At 41.4% G+C, this 17176-nt stretch overlaps 1 long non-coding RNA gene across 1 annotated transcript in view; it reads right to left on the reverse strand.

Annotated features, from left to right (window-relative positions):
• The window catches only part of LOC144891563 (uncharacterized), a 53366-nt gene extending 41079 nt beyond the window's left edge, over positions 1-12287 (reverse strand). The window contains exons 1-2 of the long non-coding RNA XR_013622994.1: positions 12213-12287; positions 2281-2356 (exon numbers count right to left, since the gene is read on the reverse strand). This is a non-coding gene — a long non-coding RNA (uncharacterized LOC144891563). The remainder of the gene's footprint in view (positions 1-2280; positions 2357-12212) is intronic.
• Positions 12288-17176: the final 4889 nt, after the last annotated feature.

Raw genomic sequence — 17176 nt, forward strand, 5'->3', positions numbered from 1 at the left:
CACAAGAACCTGATACCAACTGTAAAGCATGGTGGTGGAAATATTATGGTTTGGGGCAGCTCTGCTGCATCAGGGCCTGGGCAGCTCACCATCATAGAATCCACTATGAATTCTTCATTGTACCAGAGGGTGCTTGAGGATAATGTGAGGCCATCTGTCGGAAAGTTGAAGCTCAACCGAAGGTGGACCTTGCAACATGACAATGACCCTAAACATACCAGTAAATCCTCCAAGGAATGGCTGAAAACAAAGAAATGGAGGGTTCTGGAATGGCCAAGTCAAAGCCCGGATCTAAATCCCATCGAAATGTTGTGGGGGGATTTGAAATGAGCTGTGCATGCAAGAAACCCCTCAAACATCGCACAGCTGAAAGAATTCTGCATGGAGGAGTGGGCAAAAATTTATCCCAGTCGATGTCAGAGACTGGTAGATAGTTATAAGAAACGCCTACTTGAGGCTGTTTCTGCCAAAGGGGGCACTACCACATATTAGAGCCAAGGGTGTACTTACTTTTTCCACATGCCAAATTTGCATTTATGTTTATTTAAATTATACAATGGATGACAAAATGTAAATGTTTCATGATATTTGTTATATCATATCACCTTTATCTATCAATATTGTTGAAATGAAGATCAAATAGCTATATGTTGAAATATGTTGAAAAAGTCAAAACTTTACATCGGGTGTACTTACTTTTTCACGTGACTGTACATGTATTCATCACCATCCTGGCTCATAGGGAGAAGAACTTTCCTTTGTATGTGGCAGTTTTGGGAGAGTTGACGCCTCTGTTTTTTGCTTCGGACCACGTGAATAACGTGAGGTGGATGACACTGTATATCAGAAACATAAACTCCTTGCCTGAACCTATTAAGAATGAATTTATTGAATAAGGTGTGATATTGTTATAACCTTCCCTTTTCACAACCTGTAGAAGTCTTCCCACAACCTGTAGACGTCAAGATTTGTGGTGTAGAATTGTGGGAGTTGGCCATCTTGAATTTTCGCATTTCCCTTTGCGATAGGGTTCCTCGCCGAAAATTAATTACCAGGCCAAAAGGGAGCTACGTATATGGCAAATTTGGTGCTTTTATCTACTCTAACTCTAACAGTAATTTCGCTTTGTCCCTTGAAAATAAACTCTTCGTAATCTCAATGTCTCCAACTCAAATATACCACTTTTCCTGTATCACTCCAAATTGTCACTCTCAGGCCAAAATCGATGTCAGATAAAAGAAGTGTCACTCTCCTTGGCTCTTTCAAGCCCAATTGGTGGTTTCCTGTATCACTCAAATTAAAATACCACTATCGCTGTATACCACTATCGAGGAACAGGTTGAGATGGTTTGGTCATGTATTGAGGAAGGATGAAAGTGACTGGTTGAGAAGAGTGATGGAAGTTAACGTAGAAGGAAGTAGAGGACGGGGAAGACCGAGAAAGACTTGGCTAAAGATGGTGGAAGAAGAAATGCGGGCAAGGGGGTTAACAAGGAGAGATGCAGAAAATAGGGCAAAATGGAGAAGATTGTCATGGGGACCGCAAGGCTAACCCCCGCTCTAGCAGGGAACATAGCCTTAAAATGCATGTTGTTGTTGTTGTTGTATCGCTGTATCTCTCCATCTCAACTGCTGCTATCCCCATATTTCTCTATCACAACTGCTACTCTCTCTCTACATCTCTCCATCAAACCTTCAGCCCTCCCTTTATCTCTCCAGCTCTCTCCATATCTCTAACTCAACAACCGCTCTCTCCTTATCTCTCCAGTGGAGAACTCAACTACCGCTCTCTCCCTTCCCTGTATCTCTCCAATAGAACCACCGCTCTCCTTTTATATCCAATCAAACTGCCGCTCTCCTTGTGTCTCTCAAATTCAACTGACGCTCTCCATGCATCTCTCCAAATCAACTCCCAACTGTTCCGGGCACGTCCTCTGAAATTATCGACTCCACCCTCAGTTCCTCAATGAATCAGCCTACCATGCACATTTGCCAGCTCAAGCAATGGCAAATTTGAAGCAGATGATATGCAAATTGGATATTCAATCTTTTATCCTGGCTGTATGTTGGCAATTGGTGCACGTTGAGCGGAAAATTGTCGAATACTGTACTTTAATAATACTACAAAATAAAGTACCACCTGGAGCCAGATTATACTTCCCTGCCTGCTCAATAATGTCATATTTACATTCTTAATGTAATTATCAGAACAAATGCAATATACATCATATTAATAACGATATCCATGAAAATCACCATTTACTGAACAAAATTGTTCACCTAATGGCGAAGGCTTGTCCACCGCCTGCATCCACAGATAGGAAGTCAGATCCAATTTCTTGAGAACACTCAAGGGCTGTTGAGACATTGAGAGAGCATATTACAAACACGTATGTACCACAGTCAGACTGGTGCAGAGGTAATGCACTTACCTTTGGGTTATCTATTCTTGATTCAATTCCTTGACCCGACTAAGAATTGTTTGAATGAGGCTTCATAGACAGGGCATTTCAGAACAAAGTGTGTCGTTCTTAAGATTGATGTTAAGCTGGGTGTCCTGTGTGCTCTCATTACTTGGTGTATGTTAAAACATCTCATGGTGTGTTTTTAATGAAGAATCAGCAAGTTATCGGAGACACGCTCAACAAATTCCAAATGCTTGTCCAAATCACCTTCAGTCGAATGTCAAGCCTGGTCAGCTGGTTCCTGAATTAATTGAGCCAAAAAAACCTCTCAGGCAGACCATAGAGGTGAGAATATTTGGGGCCATTAAAGAAGTAAAGGTAAAGGTAGTTGACCATTTTTATGATGTCCATTTTAACATCCACATTTAAGTGTTTTTTTTGTTTGTTTTTTTTTGAATACTGAATCGAGGCTCGTGAAAGAGCTAACATTTATTTCACAAACAAATCAACCAGACAAACAAAATATATAAAAAGAGGGAGCGGAAGACAAGATGGGGGGAGAAGGGGAAGCACACAAACACAACATTTGAGAGCAGGGAGATGTGTGGGAGGGAGAGGGCTTGGGGGGAGGAGGCGTGGGAAGGGGGGGGGGGGGAGAAGTATAAAACACAAGGACACCAAGGACTTCCAGGACAGAAGTTGGTATTTCAAAAAAGTGGATTTGGGGTGAAATTAGCGGGGGTAGAAAAGATCAAGGTGTTGGATGGGGGAAGATAAGAGATGGTGGTGAACAGCTGTTTTAAAGACCTGGAGGGTGGAGTGGGATTGAAGAGAGTGAGGGAGTTTGTTCCAGAGGCGGGAGAAAAGAGGAATGAAGGAGTGAAGGTGAGCAGAGAGTCTTGATTTTGGCAGTTTAACCTTAAAAGGGTTCCAGGCAGATCTTGTGCGACCTGTAGGAATATTTGGGGGACAGAGCCCAGAAAGAGCTGGGGGGGGGGGGCAAGGCCAGAGAAGAGTCGGTAGAAGACGGAAAGACCACCAACCTGCCTGCGGTGAGTGAGTGAAAGGCCCTTGGAGTTAGCTTCATCGCGGGAGATTCCAATGATTCTGAACGCTTTGGTTTCAACAGCGTGAAGACGAGCTAGGTGTAAGGCAGGAGCACCAGCCCAGGGGGGAGAGCAGTATTCCATTGAGCTGCGGATGAAAGCCTTGTATGTGGTGAGGAGCTCAGGTGTGCCAAGGAAGGACTTCGCACGACGGAGGATGCCCAGTCGGCGACTGGCTTAGGAGGCCAGATTTGAAATGTGGTTTTCCCAGGAAAGATCATGGCAGATAGTGAGACCCAAAAGCTTGAGTGACAGAACTTCTTGGAGAGGATTATTCAGAAAGTGGATGGGAGGGTTGTCCAGTCGGTCTTTTCGGAGAGACATCGTAAGAGTGTGAGATTTGTCAGGATTGAAAGACATGTTCCACTTGTTTGCCCAGTCTGTGATTTTGTCCAGGTCTGCAGAAAGTGATGAGGCTGCAGACTGCTGATCTGAGGAATGAGGAATGGAGCAACAGAGAGTAGAGTCATCAGCAAAGAGATAGAGAGGATTTTCAAGAGAGTCAGAGAGATCATTGATGAAGACCAGAAAAACAAGAACACTGCCTTGGGGAACTCCAGCCTGAACAGGAAGAGGAGATGAGAGAAACCCATTCAGGGCCACACGTTGACTACGACTAGAGAGGAAGTCCGCCAGCCATGCGTGGAGATTTCCATGGATACCAAAGGAGGAGAGTTTGGTGAGCAGAGCGGGGAGCCAGACCGTATCGAAGGCACGTGATATGTCAAGGGAGACAGCTCTAATTTCCTGTTTGGCATTGAGGACCTCCATCCATTGTTGAGAAAGCAGAAGCAGCATGTCCAGAGTAGAGTGACCAGGTCTGAAACCAAATTGATGATCAGAGATCAAGCCATTGGGGAAGAGGAAAGATTTCATATCTGAAGCAATGATGGATTCCATGACTTTGCTGATAATTGGGAGAAGGCTGATTGGTCTGTAGTTGCTAGGATCTGTTTTTGCACCTTTTTTGTGCAAAGCGGTGATGTTGGCTGATTTCCAAGCAGATGGCAGATGACCTTGAGCAAAAGAGAGGGTGAAGAGAACAGAGAGAGGGAGTGAAAGACCGGAAGAATAGGATTTTAGGACCCATGGGCTGATGCCATCAGGTCCAGTTGCAGAATCAGAGTCGAGGGTTGACAGAAACTTTTCCACCTTGTCAGGAGGAAAGGACACAGAGTCCAGGAGCAGCTGGGTACGACTGGGTACGGTGGGTACAGAGAGGAATGGGTTTGGGACACAAGATTTAGAGGCAAACACAGAGTTGAGGCATTCAGCTTGTTCTTCCTCATGGATTCAGTGTTCCTCATGGGTTTGAAAGCAGTGAATTAAAAGGGGATAAAAGGCAAAAATATTTTGGGCTCTTTGAGGAATATGAAATGAGTCGTCACACTGATTGTTAACAATATTATTTGATGGTATACAACCAATCGTTCGTATTTGATGTTATACAACCAATCGTCCGTATTTGATGCTATACAACCAATCGTCAGTATTTGATGTTTTCAACCAATCGTTCATATTTGATGTTATACAACCAATCGTTCGTATTTGATGGTCTACAACCAATCATTCGCATTTGATGTTATACAACCAATCGTTCGTATTTGATGCTATACAACCAATCGTTCGTATTTGATGTTAAACAACCAATCCTTCCTATTTGATGGTATACAACCAATCGTTCGTATTTGATGGTCTACAACCAATCATTTGCATTTGATGTTATACAACCAATCGTTCGTATTTGATGTTATACATCCAATCGTTTGTATTTGATGTTATACAACCAATCATTCGTATTTGATGCTTTGACCAATCGTTCGTATTTGATGCTATAAAACCAATCGTTCATATTTGTTCCGATACAACCAATCATTCATATTTGATGTTATACAACCAATCATTCGTATTTGATGCTTTGACCAATCGTTCGTATTTGATGCTATAAAACCAATCGTTCATATTTGTTCCGATACAACCAATCATTCATATTTGATGTTATACAACCAATCGTTCGTATTTGATGTTTTCAACCAATCGTTCATATTTGATGTTATACAACCAATCGTTCGTATTTGATGGTCTACAACCAATCATTTGCATTTGATGTTACACAACCAATAGTTCGTATTTGATGTTATACAACCAATCGTTCGTATTTGATGCTATACAACCAATCGTTCGTATTTGATGTTAAACAACCAATCCTTCCTATTTGATGGTATACAACCAATCGTTCATATTTGATGGTCTACAACCAATCATTTGCATTTGATGTTATACAACCAATCGTTCGTATTTGATGTTATACATCCAATCGTTTGTATTTGATGTTATACAACCAATCATTCGTATTTGATGCTTTGACCAATCGTTCGTATTTGATGCTATAAAACCAATCGTTCATATTTGTTCCGATACAACCAATCATTCATATTTGATGTTATACAACCAATCGTTTGTATTTGATGCTATACAACCAATCATTTGTATTTGATGCTATAAAACCAGTCGTTCGTATTTCTTCCTTTACAACCAATCCTTCGTATTTGATGTTATACAACCAATCCTTCGTATTTGATGTTATACAACCAATCCTTCGTATTTGATGTTATACAATCATTCGTTCGTATTTGATGTTATACAACCAATCGTTCGTATTTGATGCTATGCAACCAATCGTTCGTATTTGTTCGAAAACAGCACAAAGCAGCATCATTGGCTGAGGGAGTGGCTGTGCCGCTGATGTAATGTCCTCTATAGTTTAGGACCGGAATTTGTTCATGATGCCGATGATATCGACTACATTTCAAAAAGGACACGGTGGGGTATTTAATGTCCACTAACTAATGCCGGCAGACGTTATACACGTTTAACGTCCATCCGAGGGCATATGCCGAGTAGATTGTTGTATGAATCAAGTTGAGCACACAAGACGAAAATACTCAATGGCAAGAGTGGAGAATTCAAAAGTCTTTGGTTGGTTGACTGTAGATATTGCAAAGACTGCTGCAAATGCATTGTCGTCCAGGTGGATTTTGCAAAAACAAGGCCACATACACCTCCAGAGGCATTTTTGTGCTTGAAGTTGGGATCGAAGTTTTTTTACGTAATTGGAACATGCGGAATCCAAAAAGGTTTGTTCCCAAGCTGGATTCTGGGTCTTTATTTAACCCCTTAATTTCCGATTTACAATACCTGCGTGACATTAAATCAACTTGTTAAAAATGGCACTGATGTCATGTTTTCCATCAATCAATTGCAAAGGAAAACACATCAGGCCGAATTTACGAAAGACGTTTAAGATTTAGACTGCATTTAGAATCGCTAATCATACGATGAGCACCCGGTTCGAAGTTAGTCGCCAATCACCAAAGAGTGATTATCTAATGTAATCTAATGTGGATCAAAACCTTATCGCAAGCGTTTAAATAACAAATAAACTTTAACACGTCTTCAGTGAGAACATATTTAAAAGTGTGGTTTAAGGCCTTGAAGCAAGCATTGCATGGCTTATAATATTGGTAGTTTAGATGGGACGGTGAATATGGATGCATTAGGAGTGTTTGAATTGGCTCAAGAGGAAGTAGAAGAGGATAGGAATCGGGCAATTCACCAACGTGCATTGAGAATCTTTGAGGATAGATGCAGTCCTCTGAAAAAGAATGACAATATCAGATTTGTCCCGAGTTACAGAATCCCAAAGTAATCATTTCATTTGCTGTGGAATCTAGTGTTTAAAGTTGACCTTGAACAACCTATGATGAGGAGCAATGCACTGAATCCCATCCAGCAATTGTCCATGGTGCTGGGATTCTATGCAAATGCATCATTTCAATTGGATGTTGGAGATATGGGTGGGGTTTCTTAGGCTAATCGGCTGTTCAGGTGCATGCAATGAAGCTGCTGTTTATCTCCCTTCATAAATTGCTGTTTAGACGTGTGATTCGCTGTGCACGTACAACGATATTTTTACAGCGTTTAACGGTTAGGCTTGTGTTAACAAGACGCTCACGAAGCAAATTTCGTAAAATTCAGCCCATACTTTTCTTTTAAATTAATTTTCAAAATTTTAAATGAAGATCTATTGTTTTTTAAGTTTAATTTGAAAATTAACCATTTATGTTTCGTTGAAGAATCCACAGAATTACCCTGCAATATCTCCTATTCACTCATATTCATATTCACAGAGTAAATTATCTATCTATCTATCTTCTATCTATTCTATCTATTCTATATATATAAAAGAAAGTTTTTGTTTGTTTGTCTGCATGCGCTAATCTCCCGAACGGTGAAAGATAGGAGGAAACCTCTGAAACAAAAAAATGTCGGGACGGGCCCCGGGAAGGTTATATGCTAGGTGGTGAGGTCGGTCGAGGCCGCCTCGGCCGGGCTGGGCCCATTTCGTAATTAAAAGCTGAGCTGAATTATAGTAGTCAATCTTCTACGGCCATGAGTAAAAGCTGAATTATAGTAGTAAATTCATTCAAAAAGAACCAAAAATGTCGGGACGGGCCCCGGGAAGGTTATAGGCTAGGTGGCAAGGCCGGTCGAGGCCGCCTCGGCCGGGCTGGGACCATTTCGCAATTAAAAGCAGAGCTGAATTAATTATAGTAGTCAATCTTCTACGGCCACGAGTAAAAGCTGAATTATAGTAGCCAATCTTATACGGCCACAAGTAAAAGCTGAATTATAGTAGTAAATTCATTCAAAAAGAACCAAAAATGTCGGGACGGGCCCCGGGAAGGTTATAGGCTTGGTGGCGAGGCCGGTCGAGGCCGCCTCGGCCGGGCTGGGCCCACTTCCCAATTAAAAGCTGAGCTGAATTATTGTAGTCAATCTTCTACGCCCACGAGTAAAAGCTGAATTATAGTAGTAAATTCATTCAAAAAGAACTAAAGATGTCGTGACGGGCCCCGTCGGGACCAAAGTTGGATGGAGGTTATGTTTTCACCCCTATCTGTTTGTCTGTCCGTTTGTTTGTGAACCAAATATCTCAAAAAGTTGTGGACCGATTCGGACAAAATTTGGCAGAGATGTAGCGTATGTGACAAGGACGAAATTATTAGATTTTGGTGAAGATCCGGATTCGGATTCGGCTACTAGGATTTTAAAATGATTCTTCACCATTGGGAGATAGGGCCAAAAACGATACATAGCAGGATATCTCAAAAAGTTGTGGACGGATTTGGACGAAACTTGTGACCTTTGGGAGATCGGGCCAAAAACAATACATAGCAGGATATCTGAAACAGTTGTGGATGGATTTGGAAGAAACTTGGTGGACCGGTTGGGTGTCTGAAAAGGACGATTTGATTCTATTTTGGTGAAGATATGAATATGGATTCGGATATGAGAGTTATTTAATTTTTAAGTGATGCTTCACCATTGAGAGATAGAGCCAAAAACGATACATAGCAGGATATCTCAAAAAGTTATGGACGTATTTGGACGAAACTTGTTGGACAGGTTGTGTGTGTGACAAGGAAGAATTGATTCGATTTTGGTGAAGATCCGGATCCGGATCCAGCTAATAGAATTTTTAAGTGATTCTTCACCATTGAGTGATACGGCTAACCAGGCGGAGGTATGCTCTCTGAGTGCCGTTCTAGTTTTAAACTGGAATATGTCTGAACAGGGCAATGGAAATAACACAAAAAAATTCAACTGTTAATAAAGTCGCCTCTTGAACACTTTACATGAACAACATATATCAACAGAAATCAATCATATAACTTACCCTAATTCGTCATTGCCAGAACAACTTTGAGCACATGACCTAACAAAGTTGACTTGCCATAATACTACAAATACATGATTGCACACTCATCCTCATTACATCTACACACAGTTGTACATCGCAAACCAGATTCGAGACACATGCAACAAAGGGTATGATGGTGTTTTTTGAATGAACATTGAACATGATAATATATATATGCATGATGAAGAGATAGACATGAGAACTGGCTGATGTACTCTTTCACACTTTCTCCATCCCATTTGTGTAGGTTGGGGAACCTTTCGTTTAGGTAGATGAGCACACCTCCACACACCTGCTATGGAAGTGCATTATTTTCAAGTGCAAATGAAGAGCATCGCTTGTTGGGGGCAAAGCTTCTGCCTTGCCAGTTTTGGGAAAGAGAATACGCCATGGTGTATCAATGGAGTCTTTTTGCAGTACATTGTGTATGTGACAAACAAACCTGCTAGCTCAGCTTTCACTCTTGTAAACTCACCTTCCCCTTATGTCTTGCCCTAATTCCCCTAACGCGTACATATTGAGTACACCTCATCAGTGACCTTTCATCCTTAAAACGAGGAAAATGATCGAGACACTGGTCTGCTTCCTCGTGCGCAACTCTCAGGAAACTAACATCAATGTTTTAATTTGATGACTGAACATCTACCTGACCCGTGAAGCTCCCAGCAGCCACAGTTTCTGTGTGGTGGAGCATTGGAAATAATTTGCTCAGACAAACTCAGGACAAGTGAGCTTTATTTTCTGGCATTGCGAGAAAACTAGACCATGGCTTCAGTAAGGGAACATGATGACCTTCTACAACATGTTTAACAAGTTGAATACTCTTACTTGTCATTGATCTTGTGCCCAGCTTGATTGAATAATAATTCCGTATTGATCAAAGACAACATCTATTGCGTTGAAGCCTGAGCCCATGTTACGTACACTTTTGATGAATACATCTGTTAGCTCATTTGCAGGCAATCAGATGCTGACAATTAATGCTTGAGCATCTCTTATGAGACAAGAGATCTGCAAGCATGGATATGTTCCTGGTGCAGAGTCACCGATTCATTTCAGCAAGAGAGATTAGTACAGGCATCAGTTCATGTTTCAGGATTGCAGAACAACCAACTTGCCGGCGATCCTCGTAAGTGGTGACAAGACGCTGCAGTATGCGTCTGTCAGCTTCCAAGATTTTCTGTTTGTCCCTTTCACTGCCAGCCTTCTTCACGACATCATGTGAAGTTGAGAAAGTTGGAGCATTATTATTCCTTATTCGTGGGTGATGGAATGGCACTTCAGACTTATTCTTGTCTTCACTCAAAATGAGTTGCTGGTGCTAAGTTCAACCAGTGGTAAGTTGGTGAGCTTTCCACTTTCTGCAGGCGTACACGTTTCCTTGCTCTTCTGTGCTCTCCAACCTCTGCCCTCCCCAAATATAGCTCAGGTCATACACGTTCCTGAAGAAATGCTCACCTCCTCACCCTCCCAAGGTCCAGGCAGGTTACCCACTTTCATTCAATCATTCTCTTTTTATCACTTTTACCTTGCATACTTTTATCACTTTTACCTTTTACTTACCTTGCATATCGATTATCTCTTCTATGCACACCGATTCTTTCCCATTTTGTTCTTCTCCGTACCTTTCTTCTCAATTTTGTGTTATTTCTCTCCTCGTGCATGTCACCTGCCTCCCCATACACTCCGTTGGTGTGTCAACTTGTTGACCTTTAATTGTCTTTTATATGCTCAATTAACATAGACCAATGTGAACATGTAAAAAAAATATCCCTGAGTGGGCTGACGGTCATGTCTTGAAGTTGGAGTTCAGAACTCTGCTGATTTGGGTGAACCCACTTCCCACAACCCCCCACCCCCCTGGGAATCCCCTGATCCCATGGGAAGCCCCCTGATCCAAAATCGAAAACTCTAAAACTGAGCGACCCTGCGGGCTATCGAGTAAAACGACTGTATCGAGTTTCAGAGCAATCAGCCGTGTGATAAGGGAGGAGTAGCAAAATAGCAAAAAGTTATCAGGTGGACGGACAGACATCTGGACATCACGAGCCATTTTATAACTTAATCTCTTTGTAACTTAATCGTTTACCTCCATCAGGCTGAACCATCGGCGGAGTTTTGGGTGGGGGGGGGGGGCAGTAGGGGCCGTAGGGGCCCCCACCTTATTTTTTCAGTAGTTTACAATTAAGATAAAAACATCCCGTATTTAAACGTGAGTAACAATAATGAACGTAAACTGTATTTGTGATTTCACGTACACTGTAACTACACTGACAAATGGTAATTTTGGAAGTCAGACCTAGCTACCCATTATAAATATTAACCCCTTGCCCCCACCAAATAAAGAGGTCAAACTACACCTATGGGCTGAACAGCCGATGTTTTTGTATCCCACTGATAGCCAACCAATCTGCATAACCTGCAGATGCAACCAATCTGCATCTGCATAGTCTGTTATGCAGGATCTGCATAACCAAAAAAAACCCTCTAAACTCTAATCGCTTGTTCTTGCCACTCACCCAACTCATCTTCCAACTTATGTCATAACCTGTCCACAACATTTTGAAATGCTATGTTGTAAATCGCTTTTGGTCCGATCTTTGAATGGTGAAGAATCACTCAAAAAATTGAAGAATCACTGCACATATATTTCCGAATCTTCACCAAAATCGAATAAATTCGTCCTTGTAAAACATCCAACACGTTCACCAAGTTTCATCCGAATCCATCTAATTTTTGAGATATCCTTTTCACAGACAAACAGACGTGGTAAAGCATAACCATTGAAACTCCATGCACCTTCGGTGGTGGCGGTAACAAACACTGCACAATCACAACACGATACCATGGCCATAATTAATTAAACAATTCAAAAATTTTCCGAGCAAGGATCTGCATCCCAGGTTCAACTTTAAAAAGCAAAATGCCCTCATTTACCTCGCACTCCGGAGAGAGTCAGAGACAAATAAATTGCAGCCAGTTTGGGAAGCAACATGTTTGTTACACCTCCAGGTCACGAAATTCGAGAAATAAGGTCGACAGGTGTGCGACTGCTGGTTTATAAGATGTCTTGTCATTTGTAATTTAATCTTGATCGATCTAATTTGACATCTAACATATCACCATTAAAATGAAAGGATGACACCTTGGTTACTTCCTGATAATGGTCGTATGTTCTTTCAACAATGCATCATTGTTTTTGCAGTGTCATTTTAATGGTTTTCAACACTTTAGGGGGGAAATAATTGAGTGTAAAATATACTTTTGTTCCACTAATGCACCACACTTGCTGGTGTAATGGTGAGAACGTCTAACTCTGGGACGTTGGTGATTCAAACCTCGGCAAAATCATACCAAACACTTTAAAATGGTACGTGCTGTTTACTTCCATATGGAGAATGGACATAGATTGACGACTATTACGCAAGCATGATTTGCCTAATGGCCTCCTCATGAGTTGAAGTTCCTTGTGAGGAAAGTCATATTTATTAACCTGTGTACACGAAGCGAACAGTGGGCTTAAGCAATTGGTTCCCTTTGTCTGTCAGTCTGTCTGCAAATGTCAGTTTATCATCGAGGAACAACCGATTTATGGGCCGTTATTATGTTATGGGCATGTTATGGGCCGTATTTACGAAAAGCGTTAAAAAGTTACACACGTGGAGAATCGCTGATCGTGTGATGATCGTGTGATGATCGTGTGATGTGATGATGATCACCGTTCAAAGTTCGTCACCAATCTCCAAAAAGTGATTATCTAATGCTGATAAAAACCTAATTACAACTAATCACATGCATTTAAATAACAGAAACTTATACACCTCAGCGAGGGCATGTTTAAAATTGTGTTTACGGCCTTGAAGCAAGAATTGCATGGCTTATAATTGGTAGTTTACTGTGCCTTCAGAAAGTATTGTTACGTTTGTGGGGGTAGACGATGGAATCCCATAGTAAAGATAGGATTGTATAGTTAGAGCATAGACCGTGGACACATCGGACAAATCTCAATGTATTTAAGGAGGGAAACTGTAGTTTAAGATTGTTTACGTGTCTTCACATGAGGGGTGAAGCAGTGATAACTAGTTAGGGATTAAGGTTATTTTCCCCAGTATGTTATATTCCCTCTGTGATCTTTCCCTTACGTTTTACATTTACAACCAGGCCGGCCATGCAACACATCCATTAAACCACCACAACCGCCGACAAAACCCAAACATTGCCGAACGGCAAATAAGCCCCGCCTTAATTAACACTCACGCCAAGCAAAGCCGGCAAGCCATACCCTGAAGTTCATGATTGGGCAGGAAGACCGTGGGGTGATTTAACAGAGCTTGGCGATTGGTCAAGAGCCTCCTTCTAATGGTAGACTCGTGCACTTTGACATCAACAGTGGCAAGAGCTACCTGTAGGTCCTGTGATGACATTCTGGGGTTCTTAGAGACTTCTTTCAGCATCTTGCGGTCTGCTCTCGGGCTGAACTTGCTGGGGCGGCCTGGCCTGAACAAGTTGGCAGTTGTTTGGAATCTTCTCCACTTGTAGATGATCTTCCGGACAGTAGAATGATTTATTTCAAATTGTTTGGAGATCTTTTCAAATCCCTTCCCAGACTCGGAGGCATCTATAACCTTCTTTCTGAAGGCCTCAGAGAGCTCTTTTGATCTAGGCATGGTGACGCCGCAATAAGACAGGATCTAGGCATGGTGACGCCGCACACTTCAACAACAAAGAGCAAAACAAACTAAATGTCTGAGGTTTAAATAAGACAGGTTCCTCCAAGATCCTCTCTAACGATGTTCTAATCATTTGCACCTGAGCTGGTGCACCTGATTCTAATTTTATGTATTTAAAATAGTGATAAATGTCAGGGTGTACTTACTTTTTCCACATGCGGAATTTGCATTTATGTTTATTTAAATTATACAATGGACTACAAAATGTAAATGTTTCATGATATTTGTTATATTGTATCACCTTTATCTCTCAATATTGTTGAAATGAAGATCAAATAGCTGTATGTTGAAAAAGTCAAAACTTTACATGGGGTGTACTTACTTTTTCATGTGACTGTACATTCAAGTGTAAGGTGTGCACAGACAGAGCTGCAGATGGAGGAAATGTTGAGTTGGATCTCGGAGACGGTGTGAGGCTGGAAGGTGTGAAAACATTTTGCAATTTAGTTTTTTTGCTATTTGCTATTTTGCTATTTAGAATTTTAAATCCAAGCTGCAACACAACAAAATGTGATAAAAGTCAAGGGGCGTGAATACTTTCTGAAGGCACTGTATAGGCACCATAGGCACTTTTATAGTATTTTCGTGTCAGCCCGAACAATTAACACTGCTGGGTGATGAACGACTGATCTATCCCACCGCCGAGGCTAATTCCCGAAACTGGCGGTTGGTTCGTCGTGCGCGGGTGAAGAAACCAAAGTGCTTACCTGCACGGAGCTCACTTGGCTTACATTCAAACCCACAAACACAGAAACACGACAAATGAAAAATGCCACAATAATAAATTTAATGAAAGTCAAGCATGGCAAAATAAAGGTTGAGGTAAAATAAATCCTACGGTGAGATATTTCCACTCAGACCCGAAAACACACAAGGGGAAAGATTAAATAAAAATAAATGTTTTAAGCCGGCAGCCACTCAGCTTTGCCTCTCAAATGGCCTCGAGGAGCCTGGTGGTCGTTGGAAATCTGAGTCACCACACGGGAAGCGCACAAGATGGCATGGAGTCGCGCGTGTAGCAGCCACCGGTGTGAGGTAAGCGGACAGGATAGCCTCCTTCGCCTTGCTCACGACCTCCTCTGTCTCCAAAGAGCACCACCAACAACAACCCTCCTCCGACTATTCCAAAGTCCCACAACAGCTCCGAAAGCTCTCCTCAAAAGCTTTACACAAGCCAGCTGCAGCCGAGAGCCAAAGACAAAGGACAAAGAGCGACCGCCCGATCTGAAGCCAGTATGAGAGAGAGGTTGAGCGATTCTTCTTCCTCCTAGCTCTCGAACCTTCTCACTCTGACATCACACCGACCAATCGCTGAGTTCCACTGAATCTCCCCATGGTCGGGCTCGACCAATGACGAACTTCAGGGCGTGGCCTTTTTCCTTTCGTGTTCATGTGGGCAGGCTTACTTGTCGATTACGATTCCTTGGAGGCAGGGTTTAATCTGCACGGGAATGTTCGGGTTTCTGTCGACAGTTATGTCGGTTGTTGTTGTTTAAAGACGTGCGTTTTTAGCTGGATTGTTCAAATTGTAAAACCACATAGGGAAAAATCACAGTAGGCAATCACATACTGGGAGACTAATCTTAACCCCTATCTATATAACACAAGCTCCACGCCCCCGTGTGAAGACTCATAAACGATCTTCAGCTCACAGTTTTTCTACTTAAATACATCGAGGAAATTGGCTTCCTACTCACCTGCAGTCCATGCTACCTTACACAGTTCTATCTCCACTATGGTATTTCATCCCCTACCCCCACAAACGTAATGGTATTGATAGGTGCAAGAAGAAGCAAGTTAAGAAAATAACTCGTTAAGCCAAGAGAGTATGAGAAGGACATGACTATAAAAACTTCTTCTTTATTTTTTTTTTTTGTATACAAGATCGAGGCTCGTGAAAGAGCTAACATTAATCACACAAAAAGACAAACCGACACATAAAACACAAAATAAGGGGAGCGGTAGACAAGATGGGGAGAGAGGGAGAAGGACACAAACACAACATTTGAGAGCAAGGACATCGAGAGAAATGTGGGAGGGAGAGGGCTTGGGGGGAGGTGGGAGAGGTATAAAACATATGGACACTGCAAGGACTTCCAGGAAAGAAGTTGGAATTTCGAAAAAATGTATCTGGGGTGAATTAGCGGGGGTAGAAAAGATCAAGGTTTTGGATGGGGTAAGATAAGAGATGGTGGTGAACAGCAGTTTTAAAGAGCTGGAGGGAGGAGTGGGATTGAAGAGAGTGAGGGAGTTTGTTCCAGAGGCGGGAGAAAAGAGGAATGAAAGAGTGAAGGTGAGCAGAGAGCCTAGATTAAGCATAATAGCAAGGCATTCATTGAGTAGTAGTTATATAGGTAGTGCTATAAAACTAATTTATTGATGGATATTCTACACCATATAATATAGGCTATTCTACACCATATTCTGCATATATACACCATATAATATAGGCTATTCTACACCATATTCTGCATATATACACCATATAATATAGGCTATTCTACACCATATTCTGCATATATACACCATATAATATAGGCTATTCTACACCATATTCTGCATATATATACAGCATATAATATAGGCTATTCTACACCATATTCTGCACATATACACCATATAATATAGGCTATTCTACATATATATACGAGTACACCATATAATATAGGCTATTCTACACCATATTCTGCATATATACACCATATAATATAGGCTATTCGACATATATATACGAGTACACCATATAATATAGGCTATTCTACATATATATACGAGTACACCATATAATATAGGCTATTCTACATATATATACGAGTACACCATATAATATAGGCTATTCTACACCATATTCTGCATATATACACCATATAATATAAGCTATTCTACACCATATTCTGCATATGTACACCATATAATATAGGCTATTCTACACCATATTCTGCATATATACACCATAAAATATAATAGTATTCTGCACCACTTTCTTCCCACATCTTTATTCTCCCCGCTCTGGCGGGGAAAATGGCCTTAAAGTGCCTATTGTTGTTTGTTTTTGTTGTATAATAGTTTGTTGTTGTATAATAGCAAGGCATTCATTGAGTAAATAAGGGGTAAACAACAGCTTCGGCTGAGGACAAGCGTGGGACCATTGAGGAATAGCACAGGGATAGT

This window comes from Myxine glutinosa, chromosome 4, assembly GCF_964187855.1.
Source record: "Myxine glutinosa chromosome 4, kmMyxGlut1.1, whole genome shotgun sequence".
Taxonomy (NCBI): domain Eukaryota; kingdom Metazoa; phylum Chordata; class Myxini; order Myxiniformes; family Myxinidae; genus Myxine; species Myxine glutinosa.